The sequence below is a fragment of the Oryctolagus cuniculus genome, chromosome 8 (assembly GCF_964237555.1).
Source record: "Oryctolagus cuniculus chromosome 8, mOryCun1.1, whole genome shotgun sequence".
NCBI lineage: Eukaryota > Metazoa > Chordata > Mammalia > Lagomorpha > Leporidae > Oryctolagus > Oryctolagus cuniculus.
In genome coordinates, this window is record NC_091439.1 from 23,138,289 (window position 1) to 23,165,440 (window position 27,152).

At 36.6% G+C, this 27,152-nt stretch overlaps 1 pseudogene; it reads left to right on the forward strand.

The window, feature by feature from the left end:
• The window catches only part of LOC100345864 (speckle-type POZ protein-like pseudogene), a 148,784-nt pseudogene that overhangs the window by 24,068 nt on the left and 97,564 nt on the right, over positions 1-27,152 (forward strand).

Genomic DNA, 27,152 nt, shown 5'->3' on the forward strand with positions numbered 1-27,152 from the left:
CACTTTTACCAATTTGAATAATCTACAATACATTTACATTTTTGTTAGGTACAGTCCAATATCTCAATATTTATGTATAGCTTAATGTTATTGAGTGAGGCAATTAGCATTTACATTTCCTCACTGCCTACCAGCCTCTCTTCCAGTTCCTCATATGGTAGATACTATTTCATTGTGAACTACAGTCACCCCACAGTGATGTGGTACACTAGAACTTGTTACTTCTATTTGTGTTTTGGTACCCGCTATAGAACCCCCTTCTAGCTTCCCTCCCTTACCTTCCCACCCTCTAGCAATAGCTATTCTAAATTCAGGTCAGCATTTTTTTTTAATTCCACATATGAGAGAGAACTTATAGTATTTATATTTCTTTAGCTCATTTCACTTGATAAAATATCCTTGTTCTATTCATGTTGATGCATATGTCAAGATGCCATTGCTTTAAATAATTGATTAATATTCCTTTGGGCATTATAGATACTATATTTTCTTTACCCACTCATCCACTTGGGAATTCCTGCATTGACTTAAAACTTTCATTAAGCCTCCTATTTAAAAGCTCACTCTTGGCCTCACTGAGGACCTCTGATCCTTAGTCCTTTATTCTATTCTTTATTTTGTCCATATCACTCACCTGAATCTAATGTGCTATTTATCTTACTCATGCATTACATTTTTTTGCATTTTCAATTTTCCTTAAATACAAGAGAACTTGAATTAATAATTGAATGAAGTTAGCTCCTGGAATTTCTCAGAAATCCCATATGCTCATTCTTCTTTGATTTTCTCATAAAATCTAAATATCTAAGCTATCATTTTGAAATATCATCTTTTCCCTATCCATAAAACATTTTAAAATATGAATTTACTAGCAAAATGTTATTCAATGCAGTGGGTTAAGAGAATCTAGCTTTTATGCTGAAAATGGTTTATTTTCCAAAAGTCACTCTAGGATCATAATAATTGTTTCTTAAAGTTCCCAAATAATTTGTGTTGTGACTAAATGGTGTGGCATTTAGAGAAAATGAGGGGGAATATTGCAGAGTTAAATAAAAGTCAAGAGTTCATAAACTATGATTTCTAAGGCAGAAAAGAGAATCTGAGAATTGTGTTGTGACTACTATAAGAATGATTTATTAAAAGCTCACATCTTGCTATAGCTCAGGCTAAGGTTCAAGGTGAAATCAAGTTTGAGGATGCAGCTAGAGAGCTTGGATTAGATATAAACACTGGAGATTGATGGTTTGGTCTTTGAAGTATTTGCTTTTCTTAGTCAGATGTACCCTGGGGAGATGAACCTCTCTTGGTTCAGCTTCAGAATTCAAGAAGAGCTTAGAACATAGAAATCTGGCTGTCTCTGTTTTCTTTGAGAAGCTTCGAATAGTTTATTTATGAAACTTTGTCTAATGCTAGTGATATAGCATGTTAAAAAAAAAGCCACACTGACTCTAGGTAACATAATTTCAATGTAGGTGTAAAATAGAGTCTAAATTAGGATCATTTTTAAAGGCGCATCCTGCTGTAAATCTGCTGAAATCCTGCACATCAGGTTCCAAGTGTGGATATGCCAATCTTATAAAGTATCTTTTTCTGATCTCAGAGCAGCTTACAGTCAGGGAGGAGAGAATTAGTGCATTCCCTAATCTGTGACAAAGGTATGATGTAAGGTCACATGGCACAACTGATTTGCTATAAAATCTAGTAATTTCCATTTACAATGCATGAGAAGTCCTGAAAGCCTAGGGTATTGACTGAGTAGAAAAAATAAAATATTTATTCATCTCTTAGTTGTTGTGTTTTTCTGATCAGGTGTAAAACTTAGAGTATTTGGTGACTATTAAGGCACAGAAATCAACCAATCAGTAGTGAAACCAGCAGTTAATCTATATTAGTAGACAGCAGTTGAATTCCATGGCTCCATATGAACTGGCTAAGAAATCAAAATGATAGAATAGGTAGTCTAAAAAAAAAAAAAAAAGCTTCAGCCAAAGAGAAGATTTAGAGTGCAGTAAATTGATTTCATCATGTGGACTATAAAAGGAAAGATTTCTAGTTAAACATGGAAGATCGAACACTATACTTTTCTAAACTCACTGTAAGGGCAGTATGTTAATGCTCCATTGCTGTTGTCATATATTACTACAAATTTGGTGGCTTAATAACACAAATTTATTCCTTCTTTTTTTAAGATTTTTAAAAATTTATTTGAAATGTAGAATTACAGAGAGAAGAGTAAGAGGGAGAGAAAGGGAGCGAGAAAGTTTTCCTTTGGCCACAATGGCTGAGGACTGGCCAGGCCAAGGCCAGGATCCTGGAGCTTCTTACAGGTCTTCCACATGGGTACAGGAGTCCAGATATTTGGGCTATCTTCCACTGCTTTCCCAGGCACATTAGCAGGGAGCTAGATCTGAAGTGGAACAGCCAGAACTCAAATTGATGCCCATATGGGATGGTGGCATCGAAGGTGTAGGCTCAGCCTTCTACATCACAATGCCAGCCCCAACAAATTTATTCTTTCTAAAGGACAGTGGTTTTTAAGAGGAATCTCTTTTCTTATCCTTCAAGCTTTTTTTTTTTTTTTTAGAGTTATTTTTATTTTATTTTATTTTATTTTTTTTTTTTTTATTTTTGACAGGCAGAGTGGACAGTGAGAGAGAGAGACAGAGAGAAAGGTCTTCCTTTGCCGTTGGTTCACCCTCCAATGGCCGCCGCTGCAGCCGGCGCACCGCGCTGATCCGATGGCAGGAGCCAGGATCCAGGTGCTTTTCCTGGTCTCCCATGGGGTGCAGGGCCCAAGCACCTGGGCCATCCTCCACTGCACTCCCTGGCCATAGCAGAGAGCTGGCCTGGAAGAGGGGCAACCGGGACAGAATCCGGCGCCCCGACCGGGACTAGAACCCGGTGTGCCGGCGCCGCAAGGTGGAGGATTAGCCTATTGAGCCACGGCGCCGGCTCTTATCCTTCAAGCTTTGCCAGGGGGTAGAGGCTATCCAATTTCTTCAGCTCATGACCCTTTACTGTCCCTTCAAAGCCAGCAACAACACTTCTCTTCCAGAGTTCTCTGTTTTTGTGTGCTATTCCACATTTAAGGACTTCTGTGATTACACTGGATCTACTGGATGATATGAGATAGCCTCCTTATCTTAAAGTCATCAGATATGCAACTTTAATTCCCTTTGCCATGTGATCCCACCCATTCACAGACTGAAAGGATAACATAGAATGCTTTGGAGGAGCATTATTCTGTCTATCTCAGACAAAAAAGGATTAAAAAAACTAAATTCACAAATCCAAAGAGGAAGGAAGAGGAGATAATAGTAACTCATATTTGTAAACTGAAAATGTATGAAAATTGATTGGCAAGCCCAATGATACCAGCATTTTCATCAGCAAGTGAGGAAGTGGAGAAACAAGCTGATGCCTGTTCTGTGGTCCTAAAATGAGGGCAAGTAAATGGGATTAAAAATGTTTATAACACGAAACTTTCACTCTCACAACCTCTGCTGAGCTGTCAGCAACATGGCAAATGGTTCTTCATGATTCTTTCGTTATTAGATTTAAGCTCTTGAGAGAAAGAAACAGGATGTCTCAGAATCCAAGATTCCAAACACAGCTGAGCCAGGTGGACAGAGCAGAAGTCTAGATGGTAAATACTGAAGATCCTAGTCTCCTTTCCTACAGCCAAAGAACGTGAAATAATTATAAATCCGTTCCTGGGGGAAATGTAGTAAGGTCCAAATAAAGGACTATAGATATTTTTGGGAGATAAATTAAAATTGCTCATCCCCTTCATTGTATCCTCCTAATAGTGTAATACTACAGCCACTAGTCAAAGTCATACATAATTCATAGATGTCTCATACCCCTTAACACTTTTATTGAAGTATAACTTACCTGTTTACAGTACACAATTCAGTATTTAGTACCATTAGTATATTCATAGTGCAGTACAACTACCAACACTATATAATTTCAAGTATTTTTTTTGTCCTAAAAGGAAGCTGTATACCCATTAACTGTCACTTCCCATTCGCAGCCCCTGAAAAACACTAATCTGCTTTCTGTCTCTAAAGATTTTCCTATTCTGGCCTTCTTTCAATAACCAGTTACAGTCTTACCCCTCTCCTCCACTGCTTCAATGTAGGGCAAATGCCCTGAGTCACTGAATTTCCCCAGCGAGATTCAACTCCAGGTTTACATGTTCACTGTGTCAATGGCCTATGTCTGGATGCTTTCACTTATCATAATTTTTTAAAGTTTCTTTCATTGTGTAGCATGTACATTCCTTTTTATAGTTGAATAATACTCTATTTTATAAATGTACTACATTTTGTTAAATCATTCATCAGTTGATAGATATTTGAGTTATTTCCATTTTTTTGGTTATTATGAGATATGTTCCTATTAACAATATTGTTCCAAGTTTTGAATAAAATAATAAATGGCAGTACAATTTTATGTTCCTACCAACCATGAATGAAGGTTCTAATTTCTCCACAATCTGACTAATATTTGTTATTCTCCATTTTCTCTTATTCTCCCTTTAAAAAAAAATTCAACAGCAGAGATAGAGAAATCTTCCACTTATTGGTTCCCTTCCCAAATGCCCACAAGGGCCAGGTCTGGGCTAATCTGTATCCAGGATCCCATAACTCATTCTGGGTCTTCCATTTGAATGGTAGTGACCCAACCACTTGAGCCATCACTTGCTGCCCCACCAAGGTGAAAATTAGCTGAGCTGGAATCAGAAGCAGAGACAAGACCCAAACCCAGGAATTTTGATATGAGATGCCAACATCCCAAATGGCGTCTTAACCATGCACCAAATACTTACTCCTCTCCACTTTTTTATGACAGATATCTTACTGGATGTTAAGTGGTATCTCACACTAGTTTATTTTCCTGGAAATTCGCCTGACAGCTAAGCATGTTAGATAACTTTTCATGTGTTTATTGGCCGTTTGTTTATTTTCCTTGTAAAAATGTCTACTCAAATCCTTTGCCAATTTTTAAAATTGAGTGAACTGCTTGTCTCTTTATTGTTCAGTTCAAAGGAATGTTTATGCAATCTGAACACTGGGCATTAGATACCTGATTTGTAAATATTTATCTTAATCTATGAATTGTCTTTCCTCTTTCCTGATAGTGTTCTTGGAAACACAAAAGTTTTAATTTTTAAAAAGTATTTATTTGAGAGAAAAACAAAGAGATGAAACAGAGACAAAGAGATGGAGAGAGAGAGAAAGAGAAAGAGAGAGAGAGGGAGAGAGAGTTTCCATACTTGGTTCACTATGCAAATGCTCACAACAGCAGGAACTGAACTGGGCCTGTAACTGGGAGTTGAGAAATCAGTTGAGGTGTTCCATGTGGGTGACAGGAAACTAATCATTTGAACCATCACTGCTGCCTCTCAGGGTTTGCAGTGGTGGGAAAGAAGGGTCAGGACCCAGAGCCAGGAATTGAAATCAGGTACGCAAATGTGAGACATAGGCATGTCAGTGGCTGGGCTGAACACCTGCTCCCAAAAGCTTTAATTTTGATCATGTCCTACTTATTTATTTTTTTCTTTTGACTGTTTGTGCCCAACTTTTTGAACATCTTTTAAATATAACTTGTCAACCATATATCACTAGAAATTGGAGATATTCTCTAATAAAAATGGCAATAAGATGAATAAACCAAAAAAGAAAAGTAAACCAACAACAAAATCTCAGATTCAACAATTCATAAGAACCGAAGCAATGCAGAGAGTAGATGCACTATAGTTTGTTTATCCATTCACTCACTGAAAGACACTTTGGTTACTTCCAAGTCTGGTGATTATGCTCTGATTTGAATGTCTCCCTTCAAAATTCAGATCTTACATCTGAAAGCCCAGTGTTATATCAAGAGGTGGGGCCTTTCAGAGACACCTGGGCCATGAGGGCTCCTCCCTCTGGAAGAGGGTTAAGGCTTTTATAAAAGGGGCTTCACACATCATTTGAATGTCTTACTCTTTCACTCTCCCACCATGTGCAGATGCAATCTGCCTCCTCTCATACAGCAACAAGGTGCAACTTGGAAGCAGAGAACAGCACTTACCAGACAACCAAGCCTGCCAGGGCATGGGTCTTGGACTTTCCAGCCTCTTGAACTGTTACATAACAAACTATGTTCTTATAAATTGCCCAGTCTCCAGAATTTTTGTTACAGCAGCATAAATGGACTAACACAAACTATGAATACTGCCATTATAAATATAATATACAAGTTTTTGTGCAAATGCAAGTTTTCAGCTCATTTGGGTAAATGCCAAGGAGCATGATGGGTGGATTTCATGGTAAAGGTGTATTTAGTTTTGTAAGAGGCTGCCAAAATGTCTTCCAATGTGAATTACCATTTTGCATTTCCACCATCAATTAATGAGAGTTCCTTTTGCTCACATCCCCACCAGCATTTGATGTTTTAGACATTTTGTAAGGGTGTGGTGGTATCTCGTTACTGTTTTATTTGCTAGTCATTAATAACATATGATGTTGAGCTCCTTTGCATATGCTTATTTGCCATCTGTGACATGAAGTGTCCATCCTGGTTTATTGCTTACTTTTTATTGTATTGTTTGTTTTCTTATTGCTAGGTTCTATGAATTCGTCATATATTTTAGATAACATTGCTTATCAAAAATGTTCCTTAGGAAAATTGTGGATTTTCTTTTCATTTTCTTGACAGTGTCTTTCTCAGAGTAGAAATTTTTCATTTTAATAAGTCTACCTTATCAATTATTTATTTCATACTCTTTTTTTTGAAGATTTATTTATTTATTTATTTGAAGAGCAGAGTTACAGAGAGGCAGAGGCAGAGAGAGAGAGGTCTACCATCTATTGGTTCACTCCCCAGATGGCCACAATGGTTGGAGCTGGGCCGATCCAAAGCCAAGAGCCAGGAGATTCTTCTGGATCTCCCATGTAGGTACAGGTTCCCAAGCACTTGGGCCATCTTCTATTGCTTTCCCAGACCATAGCAGAGAGCTGGATTGGAAGTGGAGCCTCCAGGACTCAAACCAGCACCCATATGGGATGCTGACACTGCAGGCAGTGGCTTTACCTGATATGCCACAGTGCCAGCCCCTATTTCATACTCTTGCCTTTGATGTTTTATCTAGTCAGTTACCATGAAATCTAACATCATCTACTTTTTTTTACTATGTTGTCTTCTAGGGATTTTATAGTTTTGTGTTTTACATTTAGATCTATTATCCACTTTGAATTATTTTGGGGAAAAGATTAAGGTCTCTGTTTAGATTCTTTTTCTTTTTATTTGCATATGGATATCTATTTGTTCCAACATTATTTGTTGAAAAGATTTTTCTCTCTGTTGCAGTAATTGTCCTTCACCAAAGACAGTTGGCTATATTTGTGTGAATCTATTTTCTCATGTGCTATTATCCTTTTAAAAATACAAGAGTTAAGAGTTTAATTTTTTAAAATGAAATCATAGGGGCTAGCATTATGGTACAGTAGGATAGCAGCTGTTTGTGACATAGGTAGATCTGTTTGAGACAGCCAGATCAGACCTTAATTGTCCTGTTTCCCATCCAATTTCATGCTAATATTCCCGGGAATGAAGCAGAAGATGGCCCCAACACAGTCCCTGACTCCTGGTTTCAACCTGATCCAGACCTAGCTATTGCAGCCATTTGGGGAGTGAATCAGTGGATGGAAGACCTTTCTCTCTGTTGCTCTGCCATTCAAATAAATAAATAGTTAAAAATTATATAGTTTTTTTTACCAAGAAATCAAATATTCATGATGTCCCTTAAGTGTTACTATTTCCATCACTAAAAGGCTTATTTTTAATATTTTGTGAAATGAAGAATTATTATGAATTGTAATATTTCTGGAATAGAAGAACTACAAATATGGTAGAGAAAAATACTAGAAATTAGCTCATCTTGCCTTTTCAATATTAATTTTGTATGATAGCTGTGAAATGTAGCTTATTTTTCAGTGCTCATGTATTATATTCCTTTTAATGATGATCAGAAAGTAAAAAAAAAAAAAATTCACCTCCTATTATCTAAAATCATTAAAAGTAAGAACCTGATGCATCTCTAAATACTTAACACAGATATTAACAGCTCCCTCCTTTACATAATAAAACTATCGTTGGTAATAAACTTATGGCAGTGAATAATCATTTTCTTGATTCATTCTGCCATTTGCTCTGGCCAGTTTAAATCAAGTAATGAGAGTCACTGAATTCAGAGTTGGGAAGAGATGTACCCAATCAGCTCTTAAGAGCTAGAAGCTGGTACCAGCCAATCACTATTCCTTTTTCTTTTTCCTGGTTCTACTTTATTCCTTTATTTATCTATTTATTTATTTATTTATGTATTTTCATTTTTGTTTGAAACTCAAAACATATAGAGAACAAGACAGACAGCAAAATTCTTCCAACTGCTGATTAACTCCCCAAATATCTGTAACAGATAGGGTTGGGCCAGGTGGAAGCCATGAGCTTGGAACTCTATTTGGGTTTCCCATGAGGATGGCCGAGACTCAAGTACTTGAGTCATCATGTGCTGTCATCCAGAGTATGCATAGAGCAGCTTCCAGGAAGCTGGAAGTGAAGTAGAGCTGGGACCCCAACACAAGCACTCAGATATGGGATGTGGTATCCCCGTGGTAACTTAACTGCCCTGCTAAATGACCACCACCATGCCCCAATTTATACTTTATTTTACAGGCAGTGAAAAGTTTTTAATGAATTTATAGAAGGAAACAATTATAAATAATCATATATTTTGGAACGGGAATTTTGACAGCAGTTAAAATGGTGTAATAGGGAGGAATTGAATGTAGGAAAAATAGGGTAATTCAGGGGCTAGATGGAAAAAAAAAAAAAGATGGTCTAATCAAGAACTTAAATAGTGGAAGTAGCAAAGAAAAATCATCTAAGAAATGCTGTGGAGGTAAATCTGTAATACTTTGTGACACGTTAGGCAGTGAAAGGGAAATGAGAGTGGGTATAAAACTCATCCTGAGGTCCCTTTGTTGAACACTCAGTGGGAGCCCTTAATAAAACTGATAACATCTAGTGAGGAAAAACAGGATTGTAAGAAAAGAACAAATGAGTTCTGTTTGGCATGCACTAATTTTAAGGGATCTGCAGAGCCTCTGTGTGGACATACTCAAGGGGCATTTAGAAATAGGGGCCTCTGTCTCAGTATGATATGACTCAAGGAAATAGAGTATAAAAGGACCATGAATGAGATCCAGAGAATTGCCAACATTTAGGGAGCAGTAGGTCTAGTGAAGTGAAATGATAAAGAGTGATCATATACACCCATAGAAGAATCATGAAAGATACAGAGAAGCAATCAGATACATCAAATAAAATTTTCAAGAAAAATAAGGTAGGCAATAATTTCAAGGTGTTGTAGAAAGGTCAAGGACTTTTTTTGAAAAGAGAGTTTCATTTGTAGGTATCAGTGATGGGGGGGCAATTTCATGTGAATGATAATAGTTGAGAACCAAGTTTAGAGTAAGTTCAGAGGAAATGGAAGATTATGCAAAGATTGTATAGATTTACGGATATGGCATTAGCAGAGAAAGGTAAGCAATATGTAATAAGATGGTGAAGCAGAGTGGAAGAACTGGTTGGGTTGGTACTAAGCACATCCTCTAGGACCACGTACAAAGACTAAACTTTGAATCCTCAAGCTTTGAAAATTTAGAGCATACTACTACTGCATGAGTAAAATATGCTGATGTCCTTCTGAGGATGTTGTATACAATAAGGGATGAATTTAGGGGCTTACGTCAAATGAGAGTTACTATGAAAATGAGAGTCTGACAGCTCTCCTTGAGCATTTAATGTGCCAGAAAAAAATTCAACTTTCATAGCCATTCAATACCAAGACATTTTCTAGGCTTCTATATATTAACAGTGCTGTCTGGATTCTGGTAGTAAAACTTCAGGGATCTTTTTATTCTTCTGGCTTAAAATAATTGAAAAAAATTCTCCCAAAAGATTGAAAGGAAAGGAGAATTCACTAGAACAAATTCTACTTTTATCAATGTCAATGTAATAAAAGTCATTTTTTTTATCTGATGCTGGAACTGAGCACTTGAAAACAAGATATGGCCTACCAGGTTAATCTCACTTTGCTCCCAATCTATGTGCAATTTTTCTGTGTGGTAATTCATTGCTGCTGATGTGTGAAACAGGTTGACAAATGGTTTTGGAAATTAAAAAGAAAAAAATGTATCCAGTTTCATTTTGGTATACTTTTTCCCAAGTGTCCGAGTTAAATATTGGGTTCTCCTTTGTTTCACATATTTGCCACATTCTAAAATATGTCTTTATTTTCCCACCATCGATTATGATAGGACATTTGCTATTTGTGAGAATCTGTTTGCCCTAAAAGGTTAATATTTTAAGTTGTATGTTCATATAATGAGAACACAAATGGACATGCCCATTTCTGTATTGTATTTCCCTTTCATTTAAGGACACTTTTATTTTTCTTATAATTATTTTATAATATGCTTTGCTTAAATCTACTGATTTCTGAGATATGAGTTATCAGCTCAGTATTTGAAACAAGACTAGATAGTCAGATTATTGTTGGTACAGAGACAAAAAGCTGGGCTAAAGGGAATATCATTATGTTCTTAGAATTGTATCTATAAATCATATTGAATCTGTTAAAATCTAATTAAAAATTAAAATAAAAAATTAAAAGCTAGTAATAAAGAACCAGAAAGAATTCATTTTCTTTCCTTTTTTTTCCCACTTCCTCATCTCTTAAGAGAGTTCTTCATGAAAACCATGAAAATGAGTCAGTAGATAACTATGCATGTATTTCCAAAATTTCTACACCAAAATGAACTTATCTTTTATTTCAATTTTCCTTGAACTTTTTAAGTAATCTTATAAGACTAGCAGATCCAAGTAAGCATGAAAGGAGAGAATCACTCAAATCAAAATCAAGTTCTTCTTTTAATCCCAAAGATACATAATATAATTTCAATCAGCATAGATTCCAGACACTTTACTCTGTATTCTAAGGGATACTAAAATTAATCTCCTATGCCTCCTGCTTTTACAGAGCTTCTGGTTTTATAAAGGAGTTAAAGCAGGCATTGCAATGATAATTTAAAGTACATCATACATATCAGAGGTAGACAATCAGAAGAAGAATTTTGTGTGGAGAGAATTCATGTAAAAAGTTGGCATTTCACTGAGTCCCACATGATGGCTTGGCTTGAGCATGCAAACATTGAGTGGGAGAAGGTTACCTGGCATCTGAATAAGCAAAGAGATGGGAAAGAAACTGTGGGCAAAGTAACAAGGGAATGTTGGGTGATAGTGGTTTGGCTGGAGCATAAAATGGGAGAGAATATTGGGAATTAAGGAGAGAGTGAGAGTTGAACTATCTGTATAGGCTATTTTCTAAGCAAGTGGAAAACCACTAGTAATGGTGTGCTCTGAGATAGATTTTGGAGGGTGAAGGTAAATTTTGCAACCTTCGGTAAGAGTGTGATTCTGCCCTATCCTTTGTTAACCATCCTTACCATAGAATTGAGACAGTTAAGAATATTGTTGCAGAACTGAAACATGTAATAATCATAAGTTAATATGTAAACCCTTATTAGAGAACAAAAATTACTCGATGGACTCTTAAAATATGAAATACTTGATATTCATTACAGTCTTTAATGAATTTACAATTTATCCTCAAATTGTGGTTTTTATTTTTCATGTATTTTCTATAGAGAGTATTGTGTTTACTTTCAAGGAAAAATAGAAGACAATATGATTTATTTTCACCAACTCTTTGGTTTATGGAGCTCTGTCATGAGAATGATGTATGGCACATTATATTTTGATGGCATTTGTTACAGTATATTTGTGAAATGAATTATAGAGCTTGATTAGAGATATTAGCTTGAGTATATTGTTTGTGATTTTATGTGTTTACCAGTCCTTGAATCTTTGACTTTATATGACTTCATTTTTGTCCATGAACATAATTTCACTTTTTCGTAACTTTTATCTGATTGGTTTTTCATGTCTATTAATAGAAATAGTGACAATCACTGTATTTTATTGAATATTTAAGAGTTTTTAAAATTAAATATTATAAACTATCTTGTTTTTCTAAGGAGGGTAGAGGGCATCCACTGACATCTCTCTTTCATGAAGGCAGTGTTTGTCTTTGAAGTGGCAAGCTAAGTTAATTGATACTGAATAAAATGGCAAAACATTTTATCCATAAATTGCTATGGTTTGGAGCTGGTATAGTAGTTACATAAAATACAGTTTTTTAGCTTAACTCTCATTTAGGAAGTCACTCTGTCTAGCAAAGCACTAGGGTATCACCTTCCTGACCATCCAACAAACATGAGACCCTCTCTTCCCGGGTTGGTGCAAAGGATGGCAGCCTGGAGCAGGCCTAGGGACCCAGCTTATTGGACAGTCTGCATCACCCAGCTTAGTTGACAATAGCTTCATATGTAAATACCATTTTGAAGAATTATAAGTTTATGTACTAAGAATTTTCCACAAGTAGAAATAAGGATCTTGAGGCCGGCGTCGTGGCTTACTTGGTTAATCCTCTGCCTGCAGCACGAGCATCCCATATAGGTGCTGGTTCTAGTCCCAGTTACTCCTCTTCCAGTCCAGCTCTCTGCTGTGGCCCTGGAAGGCAGTGGAGGATGGCCCAAGTGCTTGGGCCCTGCACTCGCGTGGGAAACCAGGGAGAAGCACATGGTTCTTGGCTTTGGATCGGCACAGCACCGGCCGTAGCGGCCATTTGTGGGGTGAACCAACAGAAGGAAGACCTTTCTCTCTGTCTCTCTTTCACTGTCTAACTCTATCTGTCAAATAAATAATAAAAAAAAAGAAAAAAGAAATAAGGATCTTGAAATTAGACAGTAGCATCCCAGAATAAATCAAGACATAAGAAAATAGAAAAAACTTAGACAAGGTCAGAAAAAAAATCCATACTACAGAGTTAAGGTTTTCACTAGCTTTTGGTATGCATGCCATGCTTTTGCAAAGGGATATGTATTGGATGCTGAATAGGGATTTGTAATTCATGGCTAAGTTACTTTGTATTCCATGAGTAGTACATTTTGTAATGAGCCAGTTTTAATCAATGTTTCTTGTTTGAGTAAAAATCCTCTCCTACTACTGGACAGTCTGCCTACTATCACAGTCATTCACACTGTGAATGCACAGCTTCTATGAATCAAGAAACCCATTTTCTTCATGAAATATTGTTTTACCAACTCTTGTTTAAGTTTGATCACTGAAATGGTATAACAGTTTCTGAAAATCTAATGATAAACTTCTATTAACCAGTTTTATTTGCGGGGACATAAAGTTAGCGGTTTTTAAAAGGAGAAATAACTATATTTCATAAAAATTCCTTAGTGAGATACATTTAGAAAATAAACATTGTAACCTCCAAGCTTACTTAACCATTTCCATGTAACATCTGTTTAACTATGATGGACATCCATAGTTAAGACACTAGGATTATATTCGTAGTAACTACGAACATATACAGTACTTTTAAGATGCCAGACAATATTCTAAGCACATAAAAGTCACTTAGCCCGAACAACGATTCAATGCTCTTATGCACGTATTGTTACCATAACTATTTTACAAGGATGCAGAAAAGTAATTAATTTGTCCACTGTCACATGCATAAGAATTATCAAGTCTGGCATGAAGCCCGGCAGAGTCCACACATTAAAAAGTCACCACATTGCCTTTGGATAAAAGATGACTTTGCTAGAGTGAGCTTATCACAGGAGAGGATGAGCTAATAGGACTTTCTGCATCATCAGCTAGTGTGTGTGGAGTTCTTGCTTGGTGCCAGGTTCCAACTCAGGCACAGAGAATAACAAGGAAAAGCAACTCTGGCCACCTTCAGTTTTCAATGTTTCTTAATAAACTCCAAACCATAAATTGTTCTTAGTGCCTGAAACAATAAATTTCAGTTCTATATTTCAGTCATTTTCTGGTAGTTAATCATTAAGTCTGTGTCTAAGAATAGAGTTGTACTGAGTTTATGCTGCACCTCCTTGTTCATTTCCAGAGGATTATACAAGGGGAAAGATTCCTAGTAGTGGAAAATTCAGAGGACAGTAAGATTATTGAAGTGATTATCCTTCCTGGATCTCACCTAATTTTAATAAGTGTATTGAAAGCAACTGCGACTTAGGAATATTACTTCCTGTGCAATGGTCTTTGCTCTGGTAGAGGGGCCCAGGACTTGATATCCAAAGGCTGATATTTCTCAAGAGCTCCTAAGACATGAGTTAATTCTTCTTGTTAAACCTTGGGTTTCTCATTTGTAAAATGACAACATAGGGACAGCAATTTATAAAACATGTTGATACTAAATGTTATGCATGTAACAATTTTGTAACATTGAGCAAATTCTTCTTTTTAAGTGTTTCTGGAGCAATTTGAACTCCTGTAATTGTATCATTGTTTAGGGACGATCTAAAGGTTTTGTGAGGATAATTATACTCAATAAGCAGTGTTATGGAGTCTTGCTTTCATCAGTTCTGGTTGAATGACACTTTGACTGCTATACCCAAACCTCCTGAGAGTCTACTGCTGTAGCTATCAATCAAATGTGTCCAAGGAAAACAAATTGATGTATTACTTTGGGAGGGGGTTCAGGGGGGAGGAAATGAATGGAAAGAAGATATATAGGTATTATATCACAATGTCCTTTCTGAAGTAAGCCAGAGGCATCTCTAAACTTTAGAAGCACTTAATACTCAAATAGGTACATTATGTTTCAACTGTTGAGGAACAGTTTGTGTGTGTGTGCAAACTGTGGAGCTCTAGACTGAGTATAGAGTTGGTCTTCTTTGTATAAAGTTAATCAAACATGGACCTTAGTGGAGAATGGGGCTAGGAATGGGAGAGGGAGGAGAAGGTGTGGGAGTGTGGGTGGGAGGGTGGGTATGGTGGGAAGAATCACTGTATTCCTAAAGTTGTACTTATATAATTTATACTCATTAAATAAAAGGTTTCTCTGGGAAAAATTTTTAAAGAAATGAATCACAGGCTGCTTTAAAAAAAAAAAACGATAATTGTTTCTTTACCTTTGGATAACTCAAGTTAAAAAAAAAAACTATAATAGTTTCTATATTTCTAATCCCCTTCCTCCTACCAGCTTGGAACATCTACTCAGAATAAAGTATTCTGTTCCTGACAACATCAAATGCTTACCATACTGTGCTTCATGCATTATTTCTTGAGGTCTTCTGACCAAAATACCACTTTATACAATAAGATATCTCTGAACTACATCCTTGAAACACATTGACAACTGTAATTTCATATAATACGCTTTTCCTTTATTTAACTTGTATTGAGGCATAATTCACATGACATAAAGTTAACAGTATTAAAACACAACATACAGTGTAATTTAGGCAATCACAATGTGTTGCAACTATTATTTCTAGCATGTTTCAAAACATTTCATCATCCCCAAAGGAACTCTATATCCATTATGCAATCACTTCCCTCTCCCACTTCCTCAGTCCCTGGCAACCACTATTGTGCTTTCTGCCACTACAGATTTACTGATTATGGATATTTCATATAATTTAAATCATAGAATATGGCTTAGGATGATTTTGGGTTCTTTCACTTAGTGTAGTATTTTGAAGTTTATTCACTTTTAAACATATATCAGGGTTTGTTTTTTTTTTTTTCATTTCTATGGTAGAATATTATTCCATTGCAAGGAAATGCTACATTTTGTTTTTTTATCCAATCATTTGATATTGGACATTTGTTTTTTTTTTCTATCTTTTGACTTTTGTAAATAATGCTATTATGAAATTTCCTATATGAGTATTTGCTTAAGAAACTATTTTCAATTCTTTTGGGTTTATTCCTGGAAGTGGAATTTCTGGGTCCATAAGATAATATTGTACTTTTCTAAAAGTATATTTTATTGCGGCAAAAACATGTAACATGATCAGTAACCTTTTAACTAATCATTAAGTGAATTACATAGCATTGTTGACTATAGGTATAATGTTTTAAAAATAGGTCTCTATAATCTATTCATTTTGTTTAACTGAAATTATTTACAAGTTGATTAGTGACTCCCCATTTGCCTTGCTCCAGCCCCTGACAACCTCAACTAGACCCTCTGACTCTGTGAATTTCACTATTTCATACATATCATATGGATCAAATCATGCAGTATATGTCTTCTGTGATTACTCTACTTAGCATAATTTTTTTTTTTATTTTTTGACAGGCCACAGAGTGGACAGTGAGAAAGAGAGACAGACAGAAAGGTCTTCCTTTGCCGTTGGTTCACCCTCCAATGGCCGGCGCACTGCGCTGATCCGATGGCAGGAGCCAGGTACTTCTCCTGGTCTCCCATGGGGTGCAGGGCCCAAGCACTTGGGCCATCCTCCACTGCACTCCCTGGCCATAGCAGAGAGCTGGCCTGGAAGAGGGGCAACCGGGACAGAATCCGGCGCCCCGACCGGGACTAGAACCCGGTGTGCCAGCACTGCAAGATGGAGGATTAGCCTAGTGAGCCGCGGCACCGGCCTAGCATAATATTCTTAATATGCACCCATGTTTTCACCTACTGAATGGCCTCATTCATTTGTAAGGCTGAATAATACAACATTGTGTGTATGTACCTTGTTTTCCTTTTCCATCCATTTGTAAATAAACATTTAGATTGTTTCCACATCTTGGCTATCATGAATAGTGAGTGCTGTAACTAACATGAGAGTACTAATACCTTGTCTAGATCCTAATTTCAATTTGCCTAGAAGTGAATTGGTAAATAATATGGTAATTCTCTTTTTAATTTTTTTGATGAAGTTGCATATTGTTTTTCATAGTGGTCACATCATTTTCCATTCCTGGCAATAATGCACAAGATTTCCTCTTTCTCTACATTCCTTCCACAACTTTCTGTCTCCTTTTTTCATAATAGCCACCCTGACAGCTGTGAAGTGATATCCCACGGTGGTTTAGGAATTTGGACTTACTTTCTCTCTGAAGACTAATGTTGAGCATTTCTCATAAACCTCTGGGCCACATATCTTCTTTAGAGAAATGCCTATTCAAATCTTTAGCCCTCTTTTAATTATCTTTTGGCTTTTGTTTGCTTTGTCTTGTTTTTCTTATTAAGTTGTAGGAGTTTCTCCTCATCTTGTTGACATCACTCCACAGACACTTAAAATAAGATTGTATCAGGCCAGCGCCCCAGTTCAATAGGCTAATCCTCCACCTTGTGGCGCCGGCACACCGGGTTCTAGTCCCGGTCCGGGCGCCGGATTCTGTCCCAGTTGCCCCTCTTCCAGGCCAGCTCTCTGCTGTGGCCAGGGAGTGCAGTGGAGGATGGCCTAAGTGCTTGGGCCCTGCACCTGCATGGGAGACCAGGAGAAGCGCCTGGCTTCCTGGCTTCGGATCAGTGTGGTGCGTGGGCCGCAGAGCGCCGGCCACAGTGGCCATTGAGGGGTGAACCAAGGGAAAAGGAAAACCTTTCTCTGTCTCTCTCTCTCTCACTGTCCACTCTGCCTGTCAAAAAAAAAAAAAAAAAAAAAGATTGTATCAAATCGACATCTATTAGGCAGCTATTCTGTCAAGCACTAGACAGAGACAGTTGTGAGTATGAGTTTCCTGATCTCAAAGCTTACAGTGTGTTAGTTAGTTACTGTGAGGGAATAATGGAGCACCATGAGTGATAGGAAAGGGGAGGTAGAGTATTAAAGGACATATGAAGGACAACTAAGTCAGCAAGGACTCCCTAAGGAAACTGGCATTTAAACCAAAAAGGGAAGCACGGGTATAATACATTCCTTATATGATTTTGATTACTACTCTCACTTCATAGACAATGAAACTAAGACACCAAGAGGTAACACTGTTTGTTGGTAACAAGAGTGCTGTCTTGGAGTAAAGGCAGCATTTGGGTGAAGGAGGTAGGTGTGGGGATTAAGGACTATTTTTGATTTTGAGGTAGGATAGACTTGAATATGTTTGGAAGCCCGTGAAAGGGAATCAGTTATTGACTGGCAAAGAGCTCATACTAAGGGATTGGCTTGGGTGTTCCATTTTCGTTGCAGAGCAATATTTATGTTCATATGGCTGAGTGCATATGCATGCCCAGGAACAGTGGTGAGCAAGATGCCAACAGACAGCCAATAGATTCACTTCTAATAAGGCTTTGGGGTGCTGATGTAATTTATCAGAAAAATTTAAGAGGTGAATCATTTATGGGCATCAGATAGATAATATCAGCTATTTAATCCAGTGCCAACTCTGCACAGCCATCAGCCAGTATCTGGGATTTGGAGTGATCATAAAGTCGATTTCCTCAGTACCAGTTTCACTTAGCCTTAAGATAACATTTGCAGAAAAAATCCTGAAGAGTGACTGGCTTCAGCTTTTGGGAGGCTTCATGAATCCCACTGGATAATCTCCAAATATCCCCAAACTTTCCTCATCTGTTGGGGCTGTGTTCCTGAGACAAGGCATTGACTCAACATGGACCACACTATTAGGAAAAGCCATCAGCTCTAAATATCTTCAGCTTTTACATCTGTCTTAACAGCAATGCCTTTTTATCTAGCACAATCATGTCTCATCATTAGCAAGACTTGAGAACCAATATCAGTGATAAGAGACATAACAACTTCAACCAATTCACACTTACCTTGCATATTAAGATACGATAAACATAGTGTTAGAAATATGAGTGCATATTATGAGTGTATATATCAGGATATACTCTGTATATAATATGTATATAATATATAATTATTTTATTATAACTAAGTACATAATTATATAACATAACTTTAACATATTGTATAATTATAATAAACTATATAATTATATAATTATACTATATTATATATTAAATAATGATATTATTGTTATGTATAATATGTTTATGTATTGTACTATAATACTATATGATACAATAAAATATATATTATTTTATTTATTTAGAATATATAATATATACCATAACATATAATACATTCATTATATTATTATATCATAATATGCAGTGACTCTTCCTTTTCACCACCAGAGAATTAGGCAGGCTGCCTGCAGCCTGTCTTGGCTGAGGAGGGGAAGTGCGCCACCCACCACTCAGCCTCCCTGAACCCAGGGGACAATCAGATGCTGTGGGGAGTCGAGTTGAAGCAGGATCTCACTTTATTGTAAAAGGGGAAGTGTTTATAAGGCAGCGGTACAGAATGGACTAAGGCAAGGGGTGGGGTGATGTGACACAAAAGGGTTTTAGCCAATCCTATTATACCACCTCAGTGACCATTAGGCAAAAAGCGCTCCAGGGCTGGGTTGTTTACCACCAGGGATTCGAAACTTAAAGACAGGTCTTCAAACTCAAAGCAGGCTTAGGAAGTTCCTCTAGGCCTCTCCAGATTCAGCCTCCCCCACAATAATATACAATATATATTATTATATCATATTACATATCATGTTATATGTAATACACACATATCATATATCATATATTATATATCATGTATTACATATAATATCATGTTATTTATTTTATGTCACATATAATACACAATATAATAGAATATATTATGTGTAATATATATTATATGCAATGTATTATACTTTGTGTAATACATATTATATGTGATATATACCACATGTTATATAATCATACATTATTACATATGATATATGTAATGTATCACATATAATATAAATCACATATGAAATACTGCATATTACATATATATCACATTTCATATACATTACACATATAATGTGTGATAGTATATGAGCATACAATATAGTGTATCATATTACATATAATATATTTTATATATTATATTATAATATACCACTATATACTTCATGATATACAATATATAATATAGTACAGTATATTTTATATGTTATTATATGTAGAATTTATAATATGTTGTTTAATGTGTTATATTATCCATTACATATAAGGTATAGATACACATTAATGTGTATGATGTACACATAATGTAATATAATAATTATATAATACACAACTATATATTTATATATTATACAATATATGTTACATATTATCTATTATATAATTTGTTATAATATAATATAAACACATCATATAACATACAACATAAGTCATATATAAAATGGCATATTGATATATGATGTATGTATCATATATATGATATATATCATATATAATATATCCCATATTATATATTATATGTGTTAGTATATACTTTTTCACATGTATTATATGATATATAATATGTAACACATATATTATGTGCATTATATATTACATATATTACATATTTTATAATTATATATACCACAATGTATGAAGAATGATAATAACATATAAGCCATACAATATATGATATATGATGTGTTGCATATATGATATACAATATATAATAACATTATATACTATCTAATATGTATTATATTACATACATATTATATATTACATATACAACATACCGCATATATTTGCATATTATATAGTATATATGCAATATATACTATAATATATATTATATGCATATTATATACTAAATTATATATTGCATATATGCATAGATATATATTGTTGATAATATGATATGTGATATATATCAGTGTATATTATGAGTGTACATTATGAATGTGTAAAATTAGTGTATATTATTATTATAATGAGTGAAATATATATCAATTAACTTTGCATGTAAGCCCAGCTCCTGTGATATGGTCTCTAGACCCTTCAAATAGACTATTTTATTGAAATTTCTTTGTTTAACTGGAAGTCTTGTGCTGCTGTGGGTAGTCTTGGCCAGCAATTTCTTTTATGATGAGGTCTTGAACTATGCGGCACCCACTGGACCTGTGAAGGGGCTGGAGACTAAGGTAAGCAGTGTGAGTGCTCATCTTTCCCTAGGTGGCTAGTCCCCAGTAAGATCTCTGGACCCCAAGGCTTTGGTGAGTTTCTGGTTAGCGATGCCTATCAATGAATGCCACACATTATTGCTGGGAGAATCAAGCATGGTCCATGGATGCCACTAGGAGAGGCCAGCTGGAAGCTCATTCTTGGAATTCTTCCGGAGCCTGCCCTACATGTCTCCCTACTTTGCTAAGTTTGCTATAAGAAACTTTTGTAAGTTCTACAAGTCTGTCAAGTGAACCTTTGTATAGGAAGGTCCTCTTGAGAAACCTCCTGGCTTTGTGATATCCTCCTATAAATGCCCTTGGTTAATACTGCTAGGACTAGAGGAAAAATCACAGACCTGCTATCTCCATTTACTTCATGAATGTATTAGCAACAGAGTGAGGTGCCCTCTGATGGAGCACACCCAGCAACTATATCCAAATCTGTTCTGATTGATGATGGATAAATCATGGTCTTTTCTCCAGTGCACAGTGCACAATGAGTTTATTAGAAAGAAAAGATATGAAAAAGTAAAAAGAAAAAAAAAAAAACAAAACAGGTAAAATAAGGACTTTTATATTCCTTAATTTTTTATCTCAGTTTTTTATTTGCAAAATGAAAGGAAAATTCATATTCACATATAAAAATAAAGACAGGTTTATACACTTCTTTCATAACCTGAGAGCTAAAGAAAAAAAGAGTCTTTCAGGATATTCTACCAAAAGTTCTTACTTTGTGAAAAAATTGTTTGCTCTGGCATTCCCTTCACCCTGAAACTACGGGTTAAAAACAAATTATTACCATTCTCTGTTTTCAGAGGATTGTATTATACATCAATTAAAGTAAAATGTCATTTATGTTTCATTTTATATCCATGCCTTTAAAGGCCTTTAATGGCCAAATTCCAAACTCATCTATCTTTTTATGATTTCTGGTTATCATGCTAATTCCAAAATGTCTGTGGTATTTGTCTATAAATCATAATGTTACTTAGAAGGCAAGCTTCCAATTAGCCTTAAACGACAATAAAAGACCTAATTTTTTGTCACTTCCTTTTTTATATAATACCTTCCAATTTTAGTTGCCTGTCCTTTTCTCCTAATTAAAATAGCAGCAAAAGTTGTTCTGTGGTTCTTTGATCTCATTTGGTATACTTGCCTTTATGCTGCTAAATTCTGTTGTAGTTTGAAAATCTACATGTGCTATGCATAAAAAAAGGAAAGATTATTTTTAAAAAATTATAAGACCCTAGATGTTTGATAAAGCTGATGTAAATTTAATAACTTGGCAAAAATATGCCTTTTCCTTAAATAAATAATAAATAAATATTAATGAATCCTCTGTGACCTCTTAGCTTGGTTAGTTCACTGATGAAGCCAATGTTACAGGTGTGATAGTAATTTGGTCTACAGTGTTAATGAACTTAATGAGATTTACAAGTGTTAACATATTTGCCTCTCATAATGCCACTGTGGTGTCTTACAAACAAGCATGATTATTGCTGCTTCATGATTAAGTAGCTGATTTCAATTGCTCATTTACGATTGAATAATCAATAAGTATGGAGTAACAACTTGATTCTAAGTTACTTGACATAGATCTTCTTTTCACTCAGCAACACTGCTTCAGTTTAAATTTGTTCATAGCTTCCATGTAAACAATAAAATGACTATGATATTCATTAGTTTATCACACCTGCATTCAGAAAAGTCTGGGTGGAGGTCATGGTGAGCTACTTCTAAACATGAAGATAAATTGCAGGCAGAATTACACAAAAAGACAATCATTAACAATAGCTGAAAAATATAGGATAGTGTCAAATATATACTTTGTCAGGCATTTCCTCCAACTTTAACTGCACAGCCATGGAGTAAAGCATCATTATCTGTGGCCTGCACGCAATCTATCCTTTGAACTAGAATGACACATCTGGAAATTAAATGGATAAGAACTTTGATGCATTTTTACTGCTTGCTTTTCAAACAATAGATACTACATTAATCAGGAAGCTAAGCAGTCACCCTTTTACTGTTTTTCAGAAGGCTGAGATCTTGTCCCTACTTTCTGAGTTACCCTCATTTAATATAGAACTTCTCGTCTGCTAGGGTTCCTAAGCAAACAGAGAGAAGGACATGGGAACTCTTGCTCTGAAGAACGCCACTGACTAGTTCCCAGAGTCCTTGTTCTATTGACAAGGATTACATCAGCCATTTGTATATCACATGCGTCTGCTCTAACATTGCTTGTGACGTTACTCGATAATCTTTAGAACATGACTGTCAAGACATTGATGGGGCACCATGTGACTTGGTTTACTAAATAAGTAAGTCTGGAAAGTAGCTTCATGTCCTTATGGGACACAATGTTCCCGTGAGAATTCATCTTCTTGATAATAGGTCATTTATGATCTCTGAGCAATCCCGGCGGCCACACCTTATATTCAGGAGGATTGTGTCCTCAACTGAGAACGCCTTGGCAGGAGCTCTTCCCACATTCTGCAGCCACACCTTATAGTCAGGAGAAGTGTGTTCTCAACTGAGAATGCTTTGGCAGAAGCTTTGTTCTCAAGGGATACAGAGGAATGGAGGACATCCCACCCTGGGAAAATGACCTTTCAAGTGGTCAATAAATAAAACCAGACAGGAAGGACCCTAGAAATGGTGCTTAATGGGAAGTGTAATTTGTCATGAACTGCATCTAATTAAACAGCTAAAGGCTGCCTAAGGCTATATATTATCTCTCTTACGGCGAAGAACTGAAAAGAAAAGCATAATGTTCTATTTCAATGCCAGTATGAGAAACTGACGCTGAGCTGTACACGGTTGAGGAATTCTCGCTTTCCCTAGTACACAAGTGACATTGCAGATGGCCATGGGCAGTTGGCATACCTGCAAAGCCTAGACCTTGATATCACTTCAAACAAAAAGAAAAAAAAAAACTGTAAAAAGTAAAGAATGAGATGATGCTTTTTAAAAAGAAAATACTTTGAATAACAATTTTAAATTGTAATAACAAAATTAACCTTTTCACTATTTGTGAATCATGTCAGTGATATAAGCAAACAGCTTCAAAATTTCTCAAAGAAAAGAGGGAGAAAATGAATTAAAAAGTGTGATTGTTGGGCCAGCACTGTGGTGCAGTGGGGAAAGCTGCCACCTGCAGCACCAGCATCCCATATGGACACCAGTTCAAATCCCAGCTGCTCCACTTCCAATCCAGCTCTCTGTTATAGCCTGGGAAAGCAGTAGAAGGTAGCCAAGTCCTTGGGCCCCTGCACTCACATAGGAGACCCAGAAGATGCTCCTGGCTCTTAGCTATTGGATGGGCACAACTCCAGTTGTTGCAGCCATATGGGGGAATGAACCAGCAGATGGAAGACCTCTCTTTCTGTCTCTCTCTCTCTCTCTCTCTCTCTTTCTTTCTCTCTCTCTCTACCTCTGTCTGTCTGTAACTCTGCCTTTCAAATAAAATAATCAAATATTTTTTTTTAAAAAAAGTGTGACTGCTCTGTAGTTGCTTCTGTTTGTTCATGTTCTTTATCTGAATGCGAAAGGCAGATCTTCCATCCTTGTAACCATCACACTGAACAAAGTCTCAGCAAATATTAATAGTGGATAAAGGACATGAATAATATAATTTACGATATTTACAATGATATGATAGGGATGGGCACTAGGTCCCCACTGTGGGGCTATTGTCCATCTGTATAAAAAAAAACAATATTTGGTGTCCTGTCACTTCAGATAATAAAACTGGTTTAAAGGATGGCTTATCAACACATCCTCAAGGACAAAAGATGACTGCATTGCAGGCTGGCTACTGTCTTGCCTCTTCTCATTACAAGTGTATCTAACTTAGGACTGCTCATCTGAGAGCTCCCATCTACTCAATCTAGCATGGCTGGAGCGCACTTAGTTCCAAACTACCATTTCCCAACTGAGCTCCTGCTTTCATGTCATATACTTTTTCTGACATCACTGGGACAGGCAGCAATAAAAGCCCCATTTGAAAAGAATCTCCATCACTCACAGAGACCTGCCATGAGGCCCCCTCACCCACAACTTCCAGCTCACTTACACAGTTTTAAGCTAGTATCTCCTAATTTCATTATGAGCCTAGATTTATTTCTTCTGGATCAAACCCATATAGATGTAACTGCTGCCCATCTCAAGTTTTATTTCCCAATTTTCCCCATTCTTCTCTCTGTGTTTCCCAAATCAGGGAGTAGCCTGCCATCATCCCTTGCAGGCACCTCTTAGCAATCCTTCCCATGCATCTGCCTTGCCTTGCTGAGGCGAAGATGGCAGAGTGGAGAGGGAAGACTTCCCAGAGTGCACTGTGAAGGGCACATAGTAGGGCTGTGCCGAATAAGGAGGGATAGGGGACTTCAAGGAAGAGTAGGCAGGTACTTAATTGGAAGGTGTGGGGCACAAATGGCCTTTTAGGTTGGCCCAATACAAAATCTTCATAAGCCACTGCCTAAAAAGTCAGCATCCACATTGAAATGCCACTTAGAATAACAGCTGCTCCACTTCCAATCCAGCTCCCTGTTAATGTACCTGGGAAAGTAGCAGAAGATGGCCCAAGCATGTGATCCCCTGCTATCTACGCAGGGAACTTGAAGGTAGTTCTAAACTTTGGCTTTGGCCTGGCCCAGCCCCAACTATTGTAGCCATTTGATGAATGAACCAGCAGATGTGGGATCCTCTGTCTTCTCTTTCTCAGCCTTTTAAATAAATCTTTTAAAAAATGGGGGGGGGGGCAGCACTATGGCATAGAGGGTAAGGCCACTGCCTGCAGTGCCCACATCCCATGTGGGCACCCATTCTAGTCCTGGCTGTACCACTTCTGATCCAGCTCCTTGCTATGGCCTGGGAAAGCAATAGAAGATGGCCTAAGCCCTCGGGTCCCAACAACCACGTGGGAGACCCAGAAAAAGCTCCTGGTTCCTGGCTTTGGATCAGCCCAGCTCCAGTCATTGTGGCCATTTGGGGAGTGAACCAGCGAATAGAAGACCTCTCTTGTTCTCTCTGCCTCTGCCTCTGCCTCTGCCTCTCTGTAACTGTGCCTTTCAAATAAATAAATAAATCTTTCTCAAAAAGTATGAAAACAGGCATGTAGACTACAGAGAAGTGATCCAATAAATTTATAATGAGAGTCTTAAAAAAGAAAACAAGGTACATAAAAGAAAAACTATAGTCTAAGATACAATAGAAGATTACTTTTCCATGGAGCAAAGATTAGAATCTGTAGTATCCCAGGAAAGAACTAACATATCGTTGTGGATTCCAAATAAAAAGAGTGAACTACTCTCTTGCATATTAAATTGAAATAGAAAATAGGACTAAAGCATTTGATAAACTACAACATCCTTTCATGTTGAAAACCTTAAGCAACTTGGGTATAGAAGGAACATTCCTTAACACAATTAAGGCAAATTATTAGAAACCCACAGCGAGAATCTTACTGGATGGGGCAAAGTTGGAAACATTCCCACTAAGATCCAGAGCTAGATAAGGATTCCCATTCTCACTATTGCTATTCAATATAGTCCTGAAAGTTTTAGCCAGAGCCAGTTGGCAAAAATTATAAAAGGAATACAAATTGGGAAGGAGGAAGTAAAACTATCCCTATTGGCAGATTAAATGATTCTATATATGGGGGATCAAAAGATTCCACTAAGAGACTGTTGGAACTCATAAAAGAGATTGTTAAAGTGGCAGGATATAAAATTAACACACAAAAATCAAAAGCCTTTATATACACAGACAATGCTATAGATGAGAAAGGACTTTTAAGACCAAGCCCATTCACAATACCTACAAAAAATTTAAATACCTTGGAATAAATTTAACCAAGGAATTCAAAGAACTCTGCGGTGAAAATTATAAAATATTAAATCAAGAAATAGAAGAAGACACAAAAAATAGAAAAAAGAAACTTTCGTATTTATGGATTAGAAGAATCAATAGCATCAATATGTGTATACAACCAAAAGCAACTTACAGATTCAATGCAATCCCAATCAAAATATCCAGATGGGGCCAGGACTGTGGCACAGCAGAAAAAGCTGCAATCTGTAGTGCTGGTATCCCATAGGACACTGGTTCAAGTCCCAGCTGCTCCACTTCCTATCCAGCTCTATGCTATGGCCTGGGAAAACAGTAGAAAATGGCCCAAGGGGCCAGCACTGTGGCATAGTGGGTAA